Source organism: Equus asinus, chromosome 6 (assembly GCF_041296235.1).
Source record: "Equus asinus isolate D_3611 breed Donkey chromosome 6, EquAss-T2T_v2, whole genome shotgun sequence".
NCBI lineage: Eukaryota > Metazoa > Chordata > Mammalia > Perissodactyla > Equidae > Equus > Equus asinus.
The window spans coordinates 82412850-82434050 of NC_091795.1; the positions used below are offsets into that span (position 1 = coordinate 82412850).

At 36.3% G+C, this 21201-nt stretch overlaps 1 protein-coding gene across 8 annotated transcripts in view; it reads right to left on the reverse strand.

Annotated features, from left to right (window-relative positions):
* Window positions 1–21201, reverse strand: part of NCOA1 (nuclear receptor coactivator 1) — a 251176-nt gene that overhangs the window by 104222 nt on the left and 125753 nt on the right. For 3 of the 8 annotated variants that reach the window (XM_070512516.1, XM_044772038.2, XM_070512514.1), the window contains exon 3: window positions 2313–2469. The exons of the other annotated variants lie outside the window; for them this stretch is intronic. The gene's annotated coding sequence lies outside the window, so the exon portion shown is untranslated. The remainder of the gene's footprint in view (window positions 1–2312; window positions 2470–21201) is intronic. 8 annotated transcript variants of the gene reach the window in all.

The window sequence follows — 21201 nt, forward strand, 5'->3', positions numbered from 1 at the left end:
TTTTGTTGTTTTTTTTTTAAACTTTTTTTTTTTTAAAGATTTTATTTTTTCCTTTTTCTCCCCAAAGCCCCCTGATACATAGTTGTATATTCTTCGTTGTGGGTCCTTCTAGTTGTGGCATGTGGGACGCTGCCTCAGCGTGGTTTGATGAGCAGTGCCATGTCCACGCCCAGGATTCGAACCAACGAAACACTGGGGCGCCTGCAGCGGAGCGCGCGAACTTAACCACTCGGCCACGGGGCCAGCCCCGGCTCCTACTATGTTTTAACATACTTTCTCCTAAAAAAAAAATCTTTCTGGGCTTTGTTCTACCAGATAAGATTCTCAGCAACAAATCTATGAATCTCCAAAGTTTCATATTATAGTCTCTTTAGAAAGGAACCTAGATGGAAAAGGCAGGCTCAAAATGAGTGCCACTGTACAAAACAGATGGCCTGTACTCTTCCAAAATGTCAGTATCATGGAAGACAAAGAAAAGCTGATAAACAATTCCAGGTTAAAGGAACCAAAGAAACGTGACAACTATGCAATTTATGGTTTTGGATAAGACAACTGATGAAATTTTAATATGGACTATATATAAGTTAATAATAATGAAAACGTTAAGTTTCCTGAATTTGATTATCATATTGTGGTTAAGTAGGAGATATATATTGAGTATTTAGGAGTGAGGGTCATGAATGTCTACAACTTACTCTCAAATGATACACCATCATCATCATCGTCATCATTATCAAAATGGTGGTGGAGGAGGAGGAGATGGAGAATTAGTAGTTAAGGGAGAGAGAGATAAAGCAAATATAACAAAATATTTATAGTTGCTGAAACTGGGCAAGGGACATACAGGTGTACGGCATACCAATCTGGCAAATATTGTTTTTAATAAATGTTAAAGGGAAATAGAAAAGATAAAAATTTTCATTGTGACATGAAGAAAATACGACTTTGTCAGAGTCATTCACTGAACAATGAGTTAAAAGAAAAAAAAGACACACAAGCCAGAGTTCAATCACTATATTATTCTATTTTCTTTCCCTTTCTCTTTCATAAAGTCAAGGTACTAACGTTCCCTTCCTGAAAACTCCTAAAGAGAGGGCTCTCCTACATGATTAAAATCTCTCTTAATTATAATACATCTTACTCCGAAAACCTTTTCATTAATCACAATGCTTATTAACTCATTTATCTCTTCTTATTGAGAACTAACAGTCTGATTTCAAATAACACAAAACTTAAGTTAACAAATAAAACGTATCACCAGTAAACAAAAGCCAGAAATCTGATGTGTGTTTGTTCTAGAAACCAAGGAGATTTTAGAGAGAGGTAGCAGGATTAAATGAATATCTTTTCAAATCATTTTGCACCTCCAGTCCTTGCTCTCTGCCAACTGATCGTCTTGCCTCCATCTCCCAAGTTCACTGTTTATTACAAAGATAGGCACTGCTTGTCGGCCAACTAGATTTAACTGCCTTTAAGTTCTGTGATTATTATACCCCACCTTCCAAGTCGACAGCTACCACTCTCCATGGTGACAACTGTCTCTTCCTTTAAAAGTGGGTGGTGTACAGGTGGGCCAGGTATTTCTGGATGCTGATATTGTTCTTCTTCTTAATTTGGACATTGTTTACACAAATATGTTGAGTACATACATGACAACTCAAGAGTTATACACTTGAGATTTGTGATTTTTACCTCTATGTATTATAACTCAATTAAAAAGTCTATTAATTTAAAAAATTCCTGCTGGAAGTCATCCCCTTACTGATTTACCAGTTTCTGATTACTCTTCAACTTTTACCCACCATCTTGGCGTAGGCACGTTTATTTTTCCACCAATAGGCTGCTATGACCATTGTCATGTTCACGGGTACATGAGTTCTATTCCCTCAGTTAGCTCACAGATTCTTAGGAAACAGCAACAATGTAAATAGCCCAAATGTACAAAGTGGACACTAGATAAATACATAGAATTAATGACTGGAAGTATGTTGGAAATATATGCACCAAATCTTGTGATGGTTCAGTATAGTTTTTCTGCTGCCATTTTTAATTCAGTAGAGACCTGAGGGTCTCATTGTAAGATATCAATCTAAAGCCACGTTAACTTCAATGTGCATTAAAGTGGTTTATAAAGTATAATCTAGAACTTTTCTAACACTTTCATTTAGGAATATCAGCACTTGTTTTATAACAACCTTGAAGCTTCTGAGATCAAACATATATTTCCATAAACAATAAGTCAAAAGGCAATCATTTCCCCTCCATACTTCTGGAGAGACAAAGCTCTTGAAAAACAGAGCTACAATTCCTACCTGGGTGACTTCTTTGTTCATAATGAGTCCTCAAAACAGATATGGTCAAATCTAGTGTTCCGGAGGGTAACTTCCAGTGAAATGGGGCAACGACGTTTTCCAAAAATGGTTCTAGTCTCTTCACTCTCACTTCATTTAAAGCCAATTATGCAAACAACTAAAACAAAGGAGAAGAAAAAAATAAAAGCAGAAAGGAGGTTAGATTGTCATTTCATTCTCTAAGAAATTGATAAAGCTTGAAAATGCCAGGTAAAGAAAGAAAAGGCAACTTTTAAGGCCAAATGAAACAATATTTCCACAAGACAATGGATGAAGATCTGATTTTAGAACTGAAGTCCTTTCTGGTGAGTAAGCATGTATTGCTACTTAAGACAGCTGCTTAAGTAATACATGATTATATTCGGCCCTTAATCTTTGGAAAGATTCATTTATGTGCCTTTTAAAAACTTTTTCGGGCTGCATTTGTATGTTTATTCTTTCTACTCATAAATTCTGAATTCTCATGTTTTCAGTTTGTATTTTCTTTTTTTTTTTTTTTGAGGAAGATTAGCCCTGAGCCAACTGCTGCCAACCCTCCTCTTTTCGCTGAGGAAGATTGGCCCTGAGCTAACATCCATGTCCATCTTCCTCTACTTTGTATGTGGGACGCCTACCACAGCATGGCGTGCCAAGCAGTGCCATGTCTGGACCCAGGATCAGAACCTGCGAACCTCAGGCCGCCGAAGTGAACATGCGCAGTTAACTGCTGCACCACCAGGCTGGCCCCTCAGTTTGCATTTAATTCTTTCCTTGATTATGTAATATTCCTCACTATGTATTAAAGCTACTATGATATCGTACTTTCAAATTTTTTATTGAAAAAGTGTGCAAACACTTTATATTCATAATAATTAAAAGCAAAATGTGTTGAGCTCTGGTTCCAGTAATGATGGACTATCTTGTATTGGACTGACTTGTCCACAGATAACGATTACTAACTCTGGACAAAATATAAAAAATAACTGTTCAAAGACATTGAAAAGTGAAAAAAAAGCAGGCAAAAATGTAGGAGATTTGATCATTGAAAGAAAGGAACCACAATGGATGACATATACACTTATAAGACTTTCCCTTAAGAGAACTCCTCCCAGTACACCCCCTTAGGAGGCTAGACCTAAAAGAGAAATCCAGTCTCATTGTCTGAAGCACTAGAGAATGTAGTTCAGAGCTGCCAGAAAGCTAGGTAATAGGAGGAGAAAATCATGGAAAGAAGAGTACAGTAAGGAGGGTGGGGGAGGGGCTCCAATCTGTACACAAACGTTCCTCACACCCTTGGCTGATTCCTGACCTGCTCATGCACAGAGAGATTCTAAGTAGCCCAAAAGAAGGCAACAGCTGGAAGATGGAAAAGCTGAACAGAGATTTCAGCTGCTGCCTACCACAGGGGAGACATAGCTTGGATTTTGAACCCTGCCAAGTTAAAAGGGCTTGGTGAATACAACAGGCTTCTCATAGAAACCACAGACAGGCCACATCATAGGAGTAAAGACTATCCCAGGACTAAGGATTCTCCTAAATCTAAGGGCACAACTAAAATACATCTGATGCGACAAAGTATAAAAACCAAGCCTCCAATTTCAAGAAAATCAGCCAGTAGTTTTTTTTTTTTTTACTTTTTATTTTGAAATAATTATAGCCTCACAACTTAACAAGAAATTATCAAAGCAGAGAGATTCCATGTATGCATCACTCACCTACCCCACAATGGGGACATCTTATATAACTACAGTGTCTTACCCAAACCAAGAAACTGATTGGCTCAATACAATTATCTAGACTATACACCTTATTTGAATTATCTCAGTTTTTTTATGCACTCATTTTTTTGAACATCTTTGTTTATGATTCTATGACATTAAAATGCGCATGAATAGATTCATATAAACATAGCACATCTGAGATTCTCTTTTGCTGTTTATAATCACACCCTCCTCCTTCTTCCTCAACTCCTGTCAACCACTTACCTGTTCTCTATTTCTATAATGTTAGCACTTTGAGAATGTTACACAAATTGAATCAAATAATATGGTAACTTTTTTTTTCCAGCTGAGGAAGATTTACCCTGAGCTAACATCCATGCCAGTCTTCCTCCATTTTTCAGTATGTGGGCTGTCAGCACAGCATGGCTGCTAACAGAGTGGTTAGATCTGCACCCGGGAACCGAACCCAGGCTGCTGAAGCAGAGCATGCTGAACTTAACCACTAGGCCACCAGGGCTGGCTCCTGGAAACATCTTGGATTGGCTTTTTTTACTCAGCCTAATGCCCTTGAGATCCATCCAACTTGTGTATATCAACATTTCATTCCTTTGTATTTGCTCCATAGTATGGAGGTACCACAGTTTTTTTTTCACTGTTTACCTGTTGAAGTACATTTGAGTTGTTTTCAGTTTTGGGCTATTATGAATAATGCTGCTGTGAATATTTATATTCAGGTTTTTGTGTGAACCTAAGTTTTCATTTCTCTAGGATAAATACCCAGAAGTGCAATTGCTGGGTTGTATGGTAAGTGTATATTTTCTAGCCAGTAATTTAACTGTCTACTAGAACAAAAATCAATACTCTTCAGAAAAAGATATCCACAATATCATCCACACTATCATCCACAATATTCATCACACAACAAAAAATTACCAAACATACAAAAAAGCTAGGAATTGTAACTCAAGATTAGGAGAAAAAATGGTCAATAGAAACCTACCACAAGATGATCTAGATGTTGGAAATAACTGACAAGGATGGTAAAGCAGTTTATTATAACTATGTTCAAGATGTTACAATGAGTAAGATCATTTGTCATCTGGCAAATGCTGGCAACAAATAGAAACTATAAAAAAGAAATAAATGGAAATTCAAGAGCTAGATAGTTCAATATCAAAATTTTTAATTAACTGGATAGGCTTAATAGTAGATTTAAGATGGCACAAAAACAAGTGAGTAAACTTGATGTCAAAACAATACCCAATCTGAAGAGTGGACAAATGAAAAGAATTAAAACAAAAGTTGCTTTTTTGAAAAGATAAAAAAAATTGTAAATACTTTAGCAAGACTGATCAAGAAAAAATGAGAGAACACAATTATAAATATCAGAACAAAAGGAGAGATATTACTTCAGATTCTATTGATATTATGTTCTAAACCATACGATGCAAATCAATTCAGTAACTCAGATAAAATGAAGAATCCTTTGAAAAACAGAAATTACTAAAACCACAAAAATACTAGAACGTTATCTACTAAAAAAATTATTTTGTAATAAAAACACAACAAAACTCCAAGCCCAGATGGCTTCACCAGTGATTTCTGTCAAACATTTAAGGAAGTAACGATAACAGTCTTACACACTTTCCAGAAAACAGAAGAGAGATATTCCCCAACTTGTTTTATTAAGGCAAGCAAAACCCTAATACCAAAACTTGACAAAGATATTACAAGAAAAGAAAGCCAGCCTTATGAATACAGATGCAAAACAGCAAACTGAATCCAGCAATATATCAGAATACTCCATGATCAAGTGTGGTTTGTCCAAGGAATGTAAGGTGGTTTAAAATTCAAATATCAATTAATGTAATTTACCATATTAGAAGAATAAAAAGCAAATAAACATCTCAGTAGATACAGAAGAAGAATCGGACAAAATTCAGCACCCATTCATGATAAAATTCCCAGCAAGCTAAGAATTAAAGGGAACTTCTTCAAACTGATAAGGAGGATCAATGAAAAACTTACAGCTAGTATTTTATGTAACAGTGAAATATTGGGAGGTTTCCTAATGTGAAAAAGACAAGAATGTCCACTCTAACCACTTCTATTCAATATTATAATGGATGTACTGAACGTCCTACTCAGTGCAATCAGTCAAGAAAAAGAAATAAAAGGAAGTTAGAAATAAAGAATTAAAATTGCCTTTATTCATTTAAAAACTGATTTTTTGGTATATAATTCTAAAGAATCTGAAAAAAATTCACTAGAATTACTAAGGGCTTTGGCGAAGATGTAGAACACAAGGTATACAAACATCCACTGTGTTTCTGTAGGACCACAGCAAACAACTGGAAAAGAAATATAATCTTATTTAGAATAGCACCAAAAAACAAAATACTTAGGAATTAATTTAACAAAAGATAAGCAAAACCTACACACTTAAAATTATAAAACACTGCTGAAATGAAAAAAGATCAAAATAAATAAATAAGTAAAGTGATTAAATATGTTTATGGGTTCAAAGACTCAATAATGTTATGAAGTCAATTCTCCCCAAAATTAATTCACATATTCAAACGTAAAATTAGTGGTTTACTTTATACATATCTAGCGCATTTTACTATCAATAATACAAATCTATTTTTGTTTTGTTTTACAATATATTTGTAATGGTTTTTTTAATGCTTGTCTTATAGGCTTTTGCTTTTTATATAAAATCTATGTTTTTCTAAATCATGCTTTCCTCCAGTTTTGAATTCCATACTAAAGCGGAAGATTTAATATTAGAAAATTAGATGATCTTATCACCTGGACCCCAAAGTGCTTACCTCTTATAGTCCCTCTAAATTAAACTAAGAGTTTTTTATATTTTCAAGACTTTTTTTCTTTCCTTGACTTAAACCCACAATTCAAAAACTCAAAGAAACTTGAACCAGCTCTTTATACTGACTTATAGCCAAAACTATGAAAGAAAGGGATTTATAGTTAAGTTAGCCTAACTTATATTATATTTGGTTGGACTGTTCTCACTGTATATGCCTAGTTTATTTGAATTTGTAATAAACTTAGTGCCCTAAAACATTTCTTACAGGTTGAGATTCCTCCTGATTACTACTTTGTATGTTCTTTCATCTGTGAAGCATGATATCCTTGGATTTTCCCTAGGTAAATCTGTGTAAGAATTGGTAAGTAGTGTTTGACTACGACAAAGATAGCATTGCATATCAGTCATCCACAAATCCAGGTTCTGTCAATATTTGACTTCCAAGGAAGAGCACTTCCTAAAAAATCAGTTGTGTACTGAATCCTGCAGGCATAATTGCCAAATAATGCCACTCTCTTCTATAAAACCTGAGCATTCTTATGGGTGCTTTTTGAAAACCAGGCAGTAACTGAAGCCAGATGAATTCCTGTCAATGATTTAGGGTCTGAGAACAGCTTACTAATACTGATGGATTCATGGCCAAACATGCAAGGGAATATGGGAAGATGCTGAAGGGTAGGCTGGGCACAGTCACTCAGGGACTGTATGAAGATAGAGAAGCCCAAGATAAATCCACATTCAAAAATACAGGTAGACAATGAGAAGTGAAAAATACGGAAACCAAGAGAGAGGTGATGGAGAACCAAAGAAGACAGGAGGAATAGGAAAGAATAGGGATAAAAAGAACAGTGCTGAGGATCTGATGCGTGATTGTTATTATGAAATCAATAAGCTTATTATTCTTAAAATAGATCTCTCCAGTAATTATTACGTAATTATCTGTGCTATTCATAGTTCAGTATTTTAAAAGTCTTTCCTCATCACCTCTCCCCTAGGAATCCAGAATGAGAGATCTGATATAGATGATACAAACTCCTAATAGACCCCAGTGACTACTGGGCATGGCTGGAGGGCTCCAATTACTAGTTCCAATTTTCCTCTCATGGGCAAGGCCTTTCTGTCTTCATTACCTGTTTCTAACGCTGGATTCTGGCACAAGTGCTGGCTAATGCAGCATCTCAATTCCTCTAATGTAATTATTAAATTATTCAATTTAATTCCTTAAATTCAATCTGATTGAAGAACCAGACGGGGAAGCAAGGTGATAGAAGAGTATCTATACTGCACCAAGCACAGAGAGAGAGTAAAAATGAAATCTATAAAACACTCTTCCTTTTGTTGTCTTAGAGTTAGGCAGAAATGCAGGGTCAGGATTTAAAAATATAAAGAGAAATAGAACAAATAAATATCTATGGATCTACCACCCAGAATTAATAACAGTAAACATTTTTTATATATTTATTTTCTCTTTAAAGAAATAAAGCATTATCAATAAATCAAAAGTCCCCACACTCACACACAGCCCACTCTCTTCATTCTCCCTCCCACTGACAGAGATAACCATCATCATGAACTTAGTAAATACCCTTCTGCTTATTTTTTAAAATAATTTTTAGATTCATACCCATAGAAATATATCCATAAAACAACACACACTGATGTTTTATGTTCTAAAATATACATGTTTAAACTGCATATTTAAACTACACATATTCTGCATTTTGCTGATTTCATGCGTTATGTTTTGGAACTCTATCCTTGCTGAGGGTATGTGTGTTTCATTCATAGCCTGTATGTGAATATACCACATTTTAGCCATTCTTGTATTTAAGTTGTCTATAAATTTTCATTATTACAAATACTGCCTCAATGAGTGTTCTTGTAACATGGCTTCTTGTTCATATTTCCATATGCACAAGTGCAAGAATTTCTAATGGTGATATCCAGAAGTGGAATTTCTGAGTTGTAGCATTTGTATATCTTCCACTCTACTCACTATTTGTCCAATTGCTTGCCAAAATGATTGTTTCACACTCCCACTAGTAGAGTATGAGAGAACTATTTTCTCCAGGTTCTTTTCAACACTTGATATCACCAGACTTTATTTTTTTAACCAATCTAATAGTTGAAAGAGGGATCTCATTTCAACTGGCATTTCTCTGAATATTATGGAGACTGAGCCTCTTAGCTGGCTATTCGGACATCCTATTCTTTGAACTGGTGTTGGTCTCTTTTCATCCATTATACTAAGAACTCAATAGGCACTTTGTCTTAGTTCTGGGAAATTTTCCTGGATTATACTATTTATTCTTTTCTTTCCTTTCATTTATTCTGTTCTTTTTGGAACTCCTAATAATAGGAAGTTGACCCTCCAGAACTCATCTCTTTATTCTCTTTTATCTTCTCTTTATCATTTCTTTGCCTTTTTACTCTACTTTCTAAAACATTTTCCTCAATTTATTATCCAATACTTCTGTTAAGTTTTTCTTTTCTGCTATATATTCTTAACTTATAAGAATTCTTTGTTCTATGAATGAGCTTTTTAAAATATCCTATTCTTGCTTTATGGATGCAGCATCCCATGTTTCTGTAGTATTTTATAGACACACATATGGTATATGTATGTCTGTGTCTATATGTGTGTATATATGCATATATATCTATACATGGCTGGATATGTACATATATGTGTGTGTGTGTGTGTGCACATACACATAAAATTTTCTTGGCTGCATGGTTTGTTTTTTCCAAGTTGTTCTGTGTTTTCTATTTATTTATTTTGGTTTCTGTTATTCATAGTAGATGCTTTCCTTAGATGCCTGATGGTATTTAGTTGTTTGGGCATAAAAATTTTATTGAGGGGCTGGCCCCGTGGCCGAGTGGTTAAGTTCGCGCCCTCCACTGCAGGCAGCCCAGTGTTTCATTGGTTCGAATCCTGGGCGCGGACATGGCACTGCTCATCAAACCACGCTGAGGCAGCGTCCCACATGCCACAAGTAGAAGGACCCACAACGAAGAATATACAACTATGTACCAGGGGGCTTTGGGGAGAAAAAGGAAAAAATAAAATCTTAAAAAAAAAAAAAAAAAGTTTATTGAAAGCTCTAACATGTACATGGGGCTACTGACTGTGACCTTCACCACAGGGCAACCTACCCAGGTCCTTTGTTAGGGCTCAAATATTGATTTAAGAACCTGGCTCCCATTATCTACCACTTATTTACCTATTTGCCCAACACCTGTAAACATATAAAGTAGTTTCAGAATTGTTAACCTGCACCCTACCAACTAGAGTACAGTATTTACGTACAGTTCTTTGTGCCTTTAGGTTTTTCTTCTTGAGTTGGTCACATTCTACACAGAAGATTCTTCCTGTTCCCTGCCTGGAGGATAAAGGCCTTAGTTTGGGAAGCCAATAATGAGAAGAGGGCAGGGGCTTTCAGCACTCAAAATGCCAATACTCACTGAATTCCCCTCTACCTTCAATGTGCCTGGTGTCTACTAGCCCAGGGGCCATGTTTTAACCTAGAGAATATACTCAAGTCTCCCACCCGTCACGATGGGAGCAGTGCATTAGCAAAATGACAAAGAGTGAAGGAGACCCAGACATCTGTTTCTTAAGTAGCTTTTAAAAATCCTCCTTACTTTAGTCCCCTGCCCTTCTTCACCTCCAGCTTCAGAGTTACACAGTACTACCACTGCCTTAGGTCTTTGAAAATTCACCAGTACAAAGTCAACTGACCTTTAGCTTTCTCCACTTAAAACTGGACTTTCTTAGGTTTAATAAGATTGTTACTATTCTAGCTGTTTTCCAGGCTCAAAAATTTTGCCATATTTTCTCTCATTCTTCTACATCTCTGGATTTATGACTAAAAAAACAAACAAAAAGCCCAACCCTTATTGACTTTATCTTTGCTGTTGTTTAAGTAAACTGTGGTTTGGGGAGGGAACAATATTAAAGTGTGCTTAACTTACCACTTTTACCTGGAATCAAATACTGTTATTATTTCTAATATTTTATTTGTTTATTTTTAATCTTCCTGTTATTTTGTAATCTTTTAAAAGTTTTGCTTCATGTATGTTATTAACACCCTTAATCTTTTTGAGAATTTTAAAATCCATCATCCTGACATTCTCAAGAACCAATTAGCAATAGAAATTACTCAGTAACATAAAGAATTACATGAGAGAAACAGAATCAACAACAGGCAGCAAGGGCTATACAACAAGTAATCAGGAAAGTTTAAGAAAAAGACTGGCTTTAGACCAAGGGAAAGCCTCTCCATACACAGGAGCTGATGCCATGGATTGTGACTTGGAGGAAGCAGAAAAAAAAAAATCCATCTTCTGTTAGCAAGTGTCACCCTATGAGATGAGTGTCAAAAGCAGCTGTGGTCTAATGTGCTCTTCTCTATGAGGAGGTAGAAGAAACTCCCAAACCTCTAAGGGCTGTCGATTCTCCTACCCATGTACACTGACTATGAAGTGTGATGAAAGGAACTTGTTACTAGTAGCACTTAAAATTACAATGTTTATACATTAATTACTTTAATAAAATTAGCACAAATTCAAAGTTATTTTCATTATAACATGACTTTAACTTTTCTTCTCTATGATATACTTTTTAATGAGGAAATGGATAATATTAGCCAAAATTTCCAGTGTCCTAGGACTAATAGCTTAGGTTACCTATGCTGTCATCCAGTAGTAGGTTGTTATAAATAAATCATTAACACCAGTGACAATTATAAATCATTTTGGTTACATGGAGTTAAGATTTCATAGTATCGTCTATGTTCTTATTGATTCTACCCCAAATAAAATTTAAAAAACCAGAAGGCATTTAAAAAAAATTGTGTGAAAGGGGCCAGCCAGGTGACATAGTGGTTAACTTCGTGTGTTCTGCTTCAGTGGCCTGGGATTCACAGGTTCGGATCCCAGGTGCGGACCTACACACCACTCAACAAACCAAACACTGTGGTGGCGTCCTACATACAAAACGGAGGAGGACTGGCACAGATGTTAGCTCAGGCCCACTGGTCCTTAAGCAAAAAGAGGAAGATTCACTAAAGATGTTATTTCAGGGCCACTCTTCCTCACCAAAAAAAAAAAAGCATAAAGGACTAAGTTTTTTATTTCTTTCAAGATTTTCATGAAAGAACAAAGAAAGGATGATGTTACCAACTTTCCTATTAGTGATGACACAAGAGTCATGATCTCCAAATCAAAGACAAAAATGATTTAAATGAAATTTGAAATCAAGCCATCTATGTTAATGTTAAAACAACAAAATTTAGGGGCTGGCCCCGTGGCCGAGTGGTTAAGTTCGCGCCCTCCACTGCAGGCGGCCCAGTGTTTCGTTGGTTCGAATCCTGGGTGTGGACATGGCACTGCTCATCAAACCATGCTGAGGCAGCGTCCCACATGCCACAACTAGAAGGACCCACAACGAAGAATATACAACTATGTACCGGGCGGCTTTGGGGAGAAAAAGGAAAAAAATAAAATCTTTTAAAAAAAAAAGTTTATATATTTGACTTCTCGATAGTATGGAGCTGCTTTTTCTTATTAACATTATTTGTGAAGAGTAGGCCTAGAAAAAAACAAAGACTTTAAAAATAAAATTATTTATTTTTTAATAGAATGGCAATATTTACTTACTTTTCCTTGTTAATCTTTAATTTTTAGAAGGCTGATTTCATTGTTCTTACAATAATGAAATGCTTTTACGAAAACTTTGCAATCTCTCTCCAGAAAAAAATTTACTTCTTCACACAATCTTTTGGGTGCCTTAAAAAACCTTCGTAAATTCATGGGTGTTGTTAGGAGACAAAATTGTATTATATTGGAAAGATATGAAAACCTTTGTTCCGTGGTAAGAGCAAGAGCTCCAGGAGGATTCTAGCTGAGAAATAAATCTTGGTAAGTGGTAACAATTCTACCAGTGGACCAGCATTAAAGAGAACCACAACCCCAAGGAAATTCTCCGTGCACATGTACAACAAGAGATCTGAAGAAAAACGTTTATGCTAGCAATGCTTATAAGAGCAAAAAGTAGTAATAACCCCAAAGCCCATCAATAATAGAATGGATTAGTAAACTCTAGTATACTGATACAATAAAACCTCACACCAGCGAAATTAACTGAGCTTTCTATTCTCATTTGCCTACAGATAACCACATTTCCTTCTTACAACTGAGGGAGTATAGCACTACTGTGAAAAGTATGGATTCCGGAGCCCAACTCCACCACTACTAACTTTCTGACCTTAACCTCTCCATGCCTCGGTTTCCTGGTCTACAAAAAGCAGGATAATACTTGTACCTACTCAAGAGTTGTTAAGAGAGTAAACATTTAATATTGTTAAGTTACTTAAAAACAGCACCCGACACATGGTAAACACCCTGAAGTGTTAGGTTAATAAACAGACCATAGCCAACTAAGTTTAGTATCTCTTCTACTTGGCAGCCACCTTTCTAACAAATGAGGGCAGCCATCATGTTTTCCCTTAGTTTTTGCCAGACTTGGGTATCATGCATTTCTTTAATTATTTGCTTGAGTAATATACATTCAGGAAATTTTATGTACCTTCATGTGGCTTTTTGTTTTTAATTCTCATTCTTCTTCTAGGGAAATACTGATGCTTAAATTCTAAGATTTTTTGTTTTTGTTTTTTGCTGAGGAAGGTTTGCCCTGAGCTAACATCCACTGCCAATCTTCCTCTTTTTGTATGTGAGCCACTGCCACAGCATGGCCACTGATAGACGACTGGTGTAGGTTCGTGTCCAGCAACCGAACTCAGCCTGCCAAAGCAGAGTGTGCCGAACTTAACCAGCAGGGCTAGCCCAGTTAATTCTAAGTTTTAAAGATAAAATAAAAATTTTTAACGTACACTAAGAAGCCAATCCATAAGTGCCTTGTGGTTTCTTAATTTCTATTTCTTATCTCACTTTTCAGAAAAGGCAGATAACCTTAAAACCAAAATTGTGTTTAACTGCCTGCATATTAACTACTAAATCTAAAACATTAATAACTCTTAGATCCATCATTACATTTACATTAAAGAGATAAACACTGAAAAGTCTGCACTAGTGGATTTCAATACTACTAATTCTGGATGTAGTATAAACACATCTATTTTGGGGACAAATTATTCTCAAAAGAATGCTCCTAGTATTTTTATGCTCTACTCTAAGCTCCACACCTGCAAACATCTACCTAATCATTAAGGAGTTCCAAACTAAACTCCTCCATCTTCCTTGACTCTTCCCTATCTCCCCCAAATGGCACCTTCACATCCACCCAGTTGCTGCTACCAGAAACGCAGATATCACCCTTGAAATTTTTTCTACTCTCATATCCTATATATTCAATAATTAAGCCCCAACTAATGTGTTTCAAAAATAAATCATCAATCCACATACATACAAATGCGATATTCCATTCCTGCTTACACCTCTTCCATGAGGTTTTATCTTATTTATAATAAAATCCAAAACTCATGACACAGCCACTCTCCCCACAACACACTACGCTTTAGCCACAGTTCTTTCCTCAGTTCCTCCCTACTCCCAATCTTTTTTCCCCACTTCAAGGCCTTCACTACAATATTTTCTCTACCGTGAATAATTCCTCCTATCTTCCTCACCTGCCCAATTCCTATTCATTGTTCAAGCTTCAGCTAAAATTCTACTTCTCTCACCCTGGTAATCTAAATCAGCTCTCCATTACGCTTTCATAGCACTTTCTACTTTTGCTTCTTAGAATTTTTCACAATTTTTATTTACATATTTGTTTGTGTGATTATGTGCTTACTGCCTATCTCCCTCACTAGATTGTAACCTCCCAGATGGATATTCTTTTAACTGGCACAGAGTAGGTATACAACATTTTAAAAGGTTAATTTGTGGAATTAGTGAACCTGTTCTAATTCAACAATGGTAATGCAGTTCAAAGCTCAAAGAGATTGTGGATCATTGGACTGGTCAAAGGACATTACAAATCGTTCTAAAGAAATCCAAGAACAGTATCAATGGCATGGGGGGGCATACTATTATTAATATAAGGGAGTAGGCACAGATTTGGAGGTGAGAACACAGGGAGGAAAGAAAGCTGAAAGTAGTAAAACTGCTAGATTAGTCTCTACCAACTGGAGAAAGCCCATTTCTGTGGCATCATTCTGCAATATAATTTCTCTCTCTGTTTTTGTCACAAGGCAAGAGAAAACACCAGGGTGTTGGAGAGAGTCCACATTCAAAGAGCTAAAAATGAAATGTAACACCTAAACTATAAGCATTTAGTTCCTTCCTAAAGAGCAACTCAACTAAATCGGAAGGCAGCTGTTGAGGACTAGCAGCACTAAGCTGTTCTAAATCTCCAAAACACCACACTGGGATGCTCAGATAGGATTTTAATTCCCAATACAGGTTTTATACGTGTTAGAAGATGACATTTTACTAAGGCCTAAAACAAAGCAAAGGTTAGATCACTTCAGGTAACAGTTAAAGTTACCAGATGGGTGTTTGTAACATTTCTACATGCAGCATCTACCTACTCCACACACTGTCAACTGATAAATACAGTCTTACTCCTTCTTTGTATCTCTCAAGGGTAGCAAAAAATAGACACTCACTAAAGTTAACTGATAATATTATTTGCATCTAGATATTTCTACTTCTTTTTATGATATTTCTAAATTACATATTATCTTTTAAAATAGAGACGTGACCAGCAAATGTGCTTAGAGGTCTTAATAAGTAATCCTACTTTTTGGAATACAAAGTTATAATCATGTAATGAGGTGTGCTAATCTATGGTTACCTTTAACTATCACTTTCCACATAGTGATATGCACAGTATACAGCGTTGGGGGGTGGATGGGACGGGGAGTGAATGATAACCAGAGCCTTATGACTTCAAAAAACAGGTAATAAACCATAGTACAGTATTTTAAAGTCAAATTATAAAACGTTTTATTTCTTTTACTCAGTGTACATCATTTCTTTTGTAATGGGCAGAGTCATTCAGTCCTGAAATATTTAAGAGCCCAATATGTAGTAAGCACTATACCAGCTGCCAGGGTACAGCAGTGAACAAGAGTATGAAGCGCCTACTCTTTGAAGCTCACATTCAACCAGAATGGAAAGATCAGTAAAGAAAATTGGATACTTTGAGGTAGAGAGTTACTAGGGGAGCTACCTTAGATGGAGTGATTAAGGAGAGTTTATATGTATGGGTAACATCTGAGATGAGACCACATATAATAAAAAGAATCCCAAAATTATTTCAGAAATGTATGATTTCATAGTATTTATGCAATAAGAACTCAGCAGAAAGAACCTCTTATCCTCTTTCACTAATCTTGAACTTCTCATTACCCATAGGATGCCTATACTTGTAAATCCAGGCAACACTAAAAATTTAGTGGGGCAAAAAGAAAATATTCATCACATCATTCAAAGTCCTTACCAGATACACTGTTATCGCTAGAAATCATACTACCATTTTCCCAGTTCTCTAGGTTCTTAGAACTGTTCAAGTCAGCTCTCCTTCTTGCATTTCCTATATTCAATCTATTAAGAACTCCTGATAATTCTTTCTCCTCCATTTCTATCAAACCAGCATTTTGTTCAGTTTTTCAGAATTATCATTATACTCTATACTGTCAGCAATCCAAGTCTGAGGCACCTTAGCAGCCATCTGTACCCTCTATCCTGGGTCTGCTTACACAATGCATCCTGCTAAATAATTCTCCACATCCCCATGTTCACAATGTCACACCCCCAGTCACCATCAACAGTGCTGTCGTGTGGTGTTATAAGAACTCACACTCCTGTTACCTAGCATTCAAGGTCTCCTATTATCATAGCCTCTAATAACAGAGCTTAAAAATACACAAGACAGGGGCTGGCCCTGTGGCCAAGTGGTTAAGTTCGCGCCCTCTGCTGCAGGTGGCCCAGTGTTTTGTTGGTTCGAATCCTGGGTGCGGACATGGCACTGCTCATCGAACCACGCTGAGGCAGCGTCCCACATGCCACAACTAGAAGGACCCACAACGAAGAATATACAACTATGTACCGGGAGGCTTTGGGGAGAAAAAGGAAAAAAATAAAATCTTTAAAAAAAAATACACAAAACATAGTGACTGAATTAAATGGAGAAAAACAAATACACATTATAATTAAGGATTTTAACACCCCTCTCTCTGAAAATGATAGAAGCAGATCCCTCTAAAAAAAAAAAAAAATCAATAGACTTAGAAAATTCGAACAGTACTATCAACCACCTTGACCTGACATTTTTAGAACACTACTGTACTGTAGCCCAAAAACTACAGAATAAATATTCTTTCCAACTGCATGTGGTACTTTCACCAAGAGAGACTATCTGTTGATAAGTCAAAATAAATTTAAAAGGATTAAACACATCAGAATGTTATTTGAACACAACTGAAATAAATTAAAAATCAGTAAAAATAGGATATTTAGGAAGACTTCCCACCCAAATGTTTAAAATTATACTTCTAAATAATCCATAAGCAAAAACTTTTTAAAAATAAAAAAGAAATGTGAAAATATTTCAAATGGAATGACAATTAAAAAATACATCATACAAGAATTTGTAGCATATAGCAAAAGCTGTGTTTATAAGGGAGGGAATTTTGTAGGTTTAAAAAAATGCTTAAATTAGGGGGAGAAAAAGGTTCTTTAAGGTTCTACCTTAAGAAGCTAGGGAAAAAAAAAAGTAAAGTAAACCTAAAAAAAAAAAAAGAACAGAAATCAATGAAAAGGGAAAAAAAGAGAGGAAAAAAATTAACAAAACAAAAGTTAGTTCCTTGAGAAGATCAAAAAAATTTATAAATCCCCAGTTAGAATGGCCATAACACAGCCTCACTTTTCCTTCAACTTTGTCTGAAATCACCACACCAGGCATCTTCCAGACTTCAGCCACAAATGGTTCTCATCCTCAGTGCCGACCTCCTGATCTTCAGCAAACTATGGTTCCTGGGCCAAATAGGGTCCCCTGCCTATTTTTGTATGGCCTGTGAGCCAAGAAGGGTTACTACATTTTTAAATGGTTGAAAAAAATCAAAAGAAGAATACTAGTTCATAACACAAGAAAACTACATGAAATTCAAAACAAAATTTTGTTGTAATAAAGTCACACTCATTTGTTTACTTATTGCAATAAATGCTTTTGTACTGCACTGGCTGAGTTGAGTGGTTTCTGTATTACCAGCAATGCCTAAAATATTTACTATCTGGTCCATCACAGAAAAAATTTGCCAAGCCCTGCTCTTTACATATTCCTCCTCCTCCTCCTCCTCCTTCTTCTCTTTTCTTCTCTTCTCTGTCAATTCATGCATCCACCCCAAGAATCAGCTCAAAATCCACTTATGAGATTTTACATCCTTGAAAAACACTCTGTTCAAAGCCCTCTATATAGTTTTGTAAAGTGCTAAACACTTTTTATGGTGTGTATGTTGGTTTCCTCATTTAGCAGTGAGTTTCCTAAGAAAGACTGTACCTACTATCCATCAACAAAACTCCAAGTAAATAAGCGAGGGCTAAGGAAGCTATCCCAGCCTCCTCTCCCCTGAAGTAAAGACCAAAGCAGGAGGGGAGGGAAGGGAGAGGAGCACGGATCAACTGGGAATTGAATACGCATCCATTCGTAGCTCTTTTATTTTTTATTAAAGAGAAATACAGAAATTTAACCTGTCTGCTGTCTTAAAATAAAGGTTTATTTTATCTGATTACAGAAGAACTACAGGTATATCTCGTTTTATTGTGCTTCACTTTATCGTGCTTCACAGATATCGCATTTTTTATAAATTGAAAATTTGTGGCAACCTTGAGCCGAAGAAGTCTATTGGTGCCATTTTTCCAACAGGATTTTCCAACTTCCTGTCTCTGTGTTGCATTTTGGTAATTCTCACATTTCAAACTTTTTTGTTATTATCATATTTGTTATGAGGATCTGTGATCAGTGATCTTTGATGTTACTATTGTAATTGTTTTGGGGCACCACAAACTGTGCCCATGAAAGACGGCGAAATTAATCGATAAATGTGTGTGTTCTGACTGCTGCACCAACCAGCCATCTCCTGTCTCTCTCCCTCTCCTCAGGCTTCTCTATACCCTGATGCACAACAACACTGAAATTAGGCCAATTAACAATCGGCAATGGCTTCTAAGTGTCCAAGTGAAAGAAGAGCTGTACGTCTCTCACTGTAAACTGAAAGCTAGAAATGATTAAGCTTAGTGAGGAAGGCACGTCGAAGGCTGAGATAGGCCAAAGGCTAAGCCTCTTGCACTAAACATCTAGTCAAGTTGTGAATGCAAAGGAAAAGTTCTTGAAGGAAATTAAAAGTGCTACTCCAGTGAACACAAGAATGATAAGAAATTGAATCAGCCTTACTGCTAACACAGAGAAAGTTTTAGTGGTCTGCATAGAAGATCCAACAAGCCACAACATTCCCTTAAGACAAAGCCGAATCCAGAGCAAGACCCTAACTCTCTTCAATTCTATGAAGTCTGAGAGAGGTGAGGAAGCTGCAGAAGGAAAGTCTGAAGCCAGCAGAGGTCGGTTCATTAGGTTTAAGGAAAGAAGCCATCTCCATGACATAAAAGTGCAAGGTGAGGGAGCAAGCGGTGATTGTAGAAGCTGCAGCAAGTTATCCAGAAGATCCAGCTAAGATAATGAACGAAGGCAGCGGCTGCACTAAACAACAGATTATCAATGTGGACAAAACAGCCTTATAATGGAAGATGATGCCATCTAGGACTTTCAGAGCTGGAGAGAAGTCAATGCCTGGCTTCAAAGCTTCAAAGGACAGGCTGACTCTCCTGTTAAAGGCTAATGCAGCTGGTGACTTTAAGTTGAAGCAAATGCTCATTTACCATTCTGAAAAGACTAAGGCCCTTAAAAATTACACTAAATCTTCTCTGCCCATGCTCTATAAATGGAACAACAAAGCCTGGATGACAGTACATCTGCTTACAACATGGTTTCCTGAATATTTTAATCCCACTGTTGAGAACTGCTGCTCAGAAAAAAGATTCCTTTCAAAATATTACTGCTCATTGACAATGCACCTGGTCATCCAAGAGCTCTGATGGAGATGGACAATGAGATTCATGTTGTTTTCATGCCGGCTAACACAACGTCCATTCTGCAGCCCACGGATCAAGGAGTAATTCTGACTTTCAAGTCTTAATGTTTAAGAAATGCATTTTGTAAGGCTACAGCTGCCATAGATAGTGACTCCTCTGTCGGATCTGGGCAAAGAAAATTGAAAACCTTCTGGAAAGGATTCACCATTCTAGATGCTATTAAGAACATTCACAATTCACAGGAAGAGGTCAAAATATCAACATTAACAGGTAAGAAGTTGATTCCAACCCTCATGGATGACTCTGAGGGGTTCAAGACTTCAGTTGAGGAAGTAACTGCAAATGTGGTGGAAACAGTAGGGGAACTAGAATTAGAAGTGGAACCTGAAGATGTGACTGAATTGCTGCAATCTCATGATAAAACTTGAATAGATGAGGAGTTGTTTCTCATGGATGAGCAAAGAAAGTGGTATCTTGAGATGAAATCTACTCCTGGTGAAGATGCTGTGAAGACTGTTAAAATGAAAACAAAGGATTTAGAATATTACATAAACTTAGTTGATATAGCAGTGGCAGGGTTTGAGAGGATTGACACCAACTTTGAAAGAAGTTCTACTGTGGGTAAAATGCTATCAGACGGCGTTGCATGCTACAGAGAATCATGAGTCAACTGATGCAGTAAACTTCATTGTCTTATTTTAAGAAATTGCTACAGCCATCCAACCTTCAGTAACCACCATCCTGAACATCGAGGCAAGATCCTACACCCGCAAAAAGATTAAGACCCGCTGAAGGCTCAGACGACAGTTAGCATTTTTTAGCAATAAAGTATTTTTAAATTAAGGTATGTACATTGTTTTTTTTCTTAGACATAATGCTATTGCAACTTAATAGACTATAGTACAGTGTAAACGTTACTTTTAGATGTACAGGGAAACCAAAACATTCATGTGACTCACTTTATTGCGATATTTACTTTATTGTGGTAGTCTGAAACTGAACCCACAGTATCTCTGAGGTATGCCTGTACTTGCTTTATGATCAAGTATAGGAAATAAAAATTTACTTAATTAGCAACTAAATTTTTCCTAAAATTAATATTATATCACAGTCCAGTCTTTCCCCTAAATCAGCAGTTCTCAAATTTTTTGGTTTAAGGATGTCTTTACATTTTTAAAAATTATTGAAGACTCCAAAGAGGTTTAAT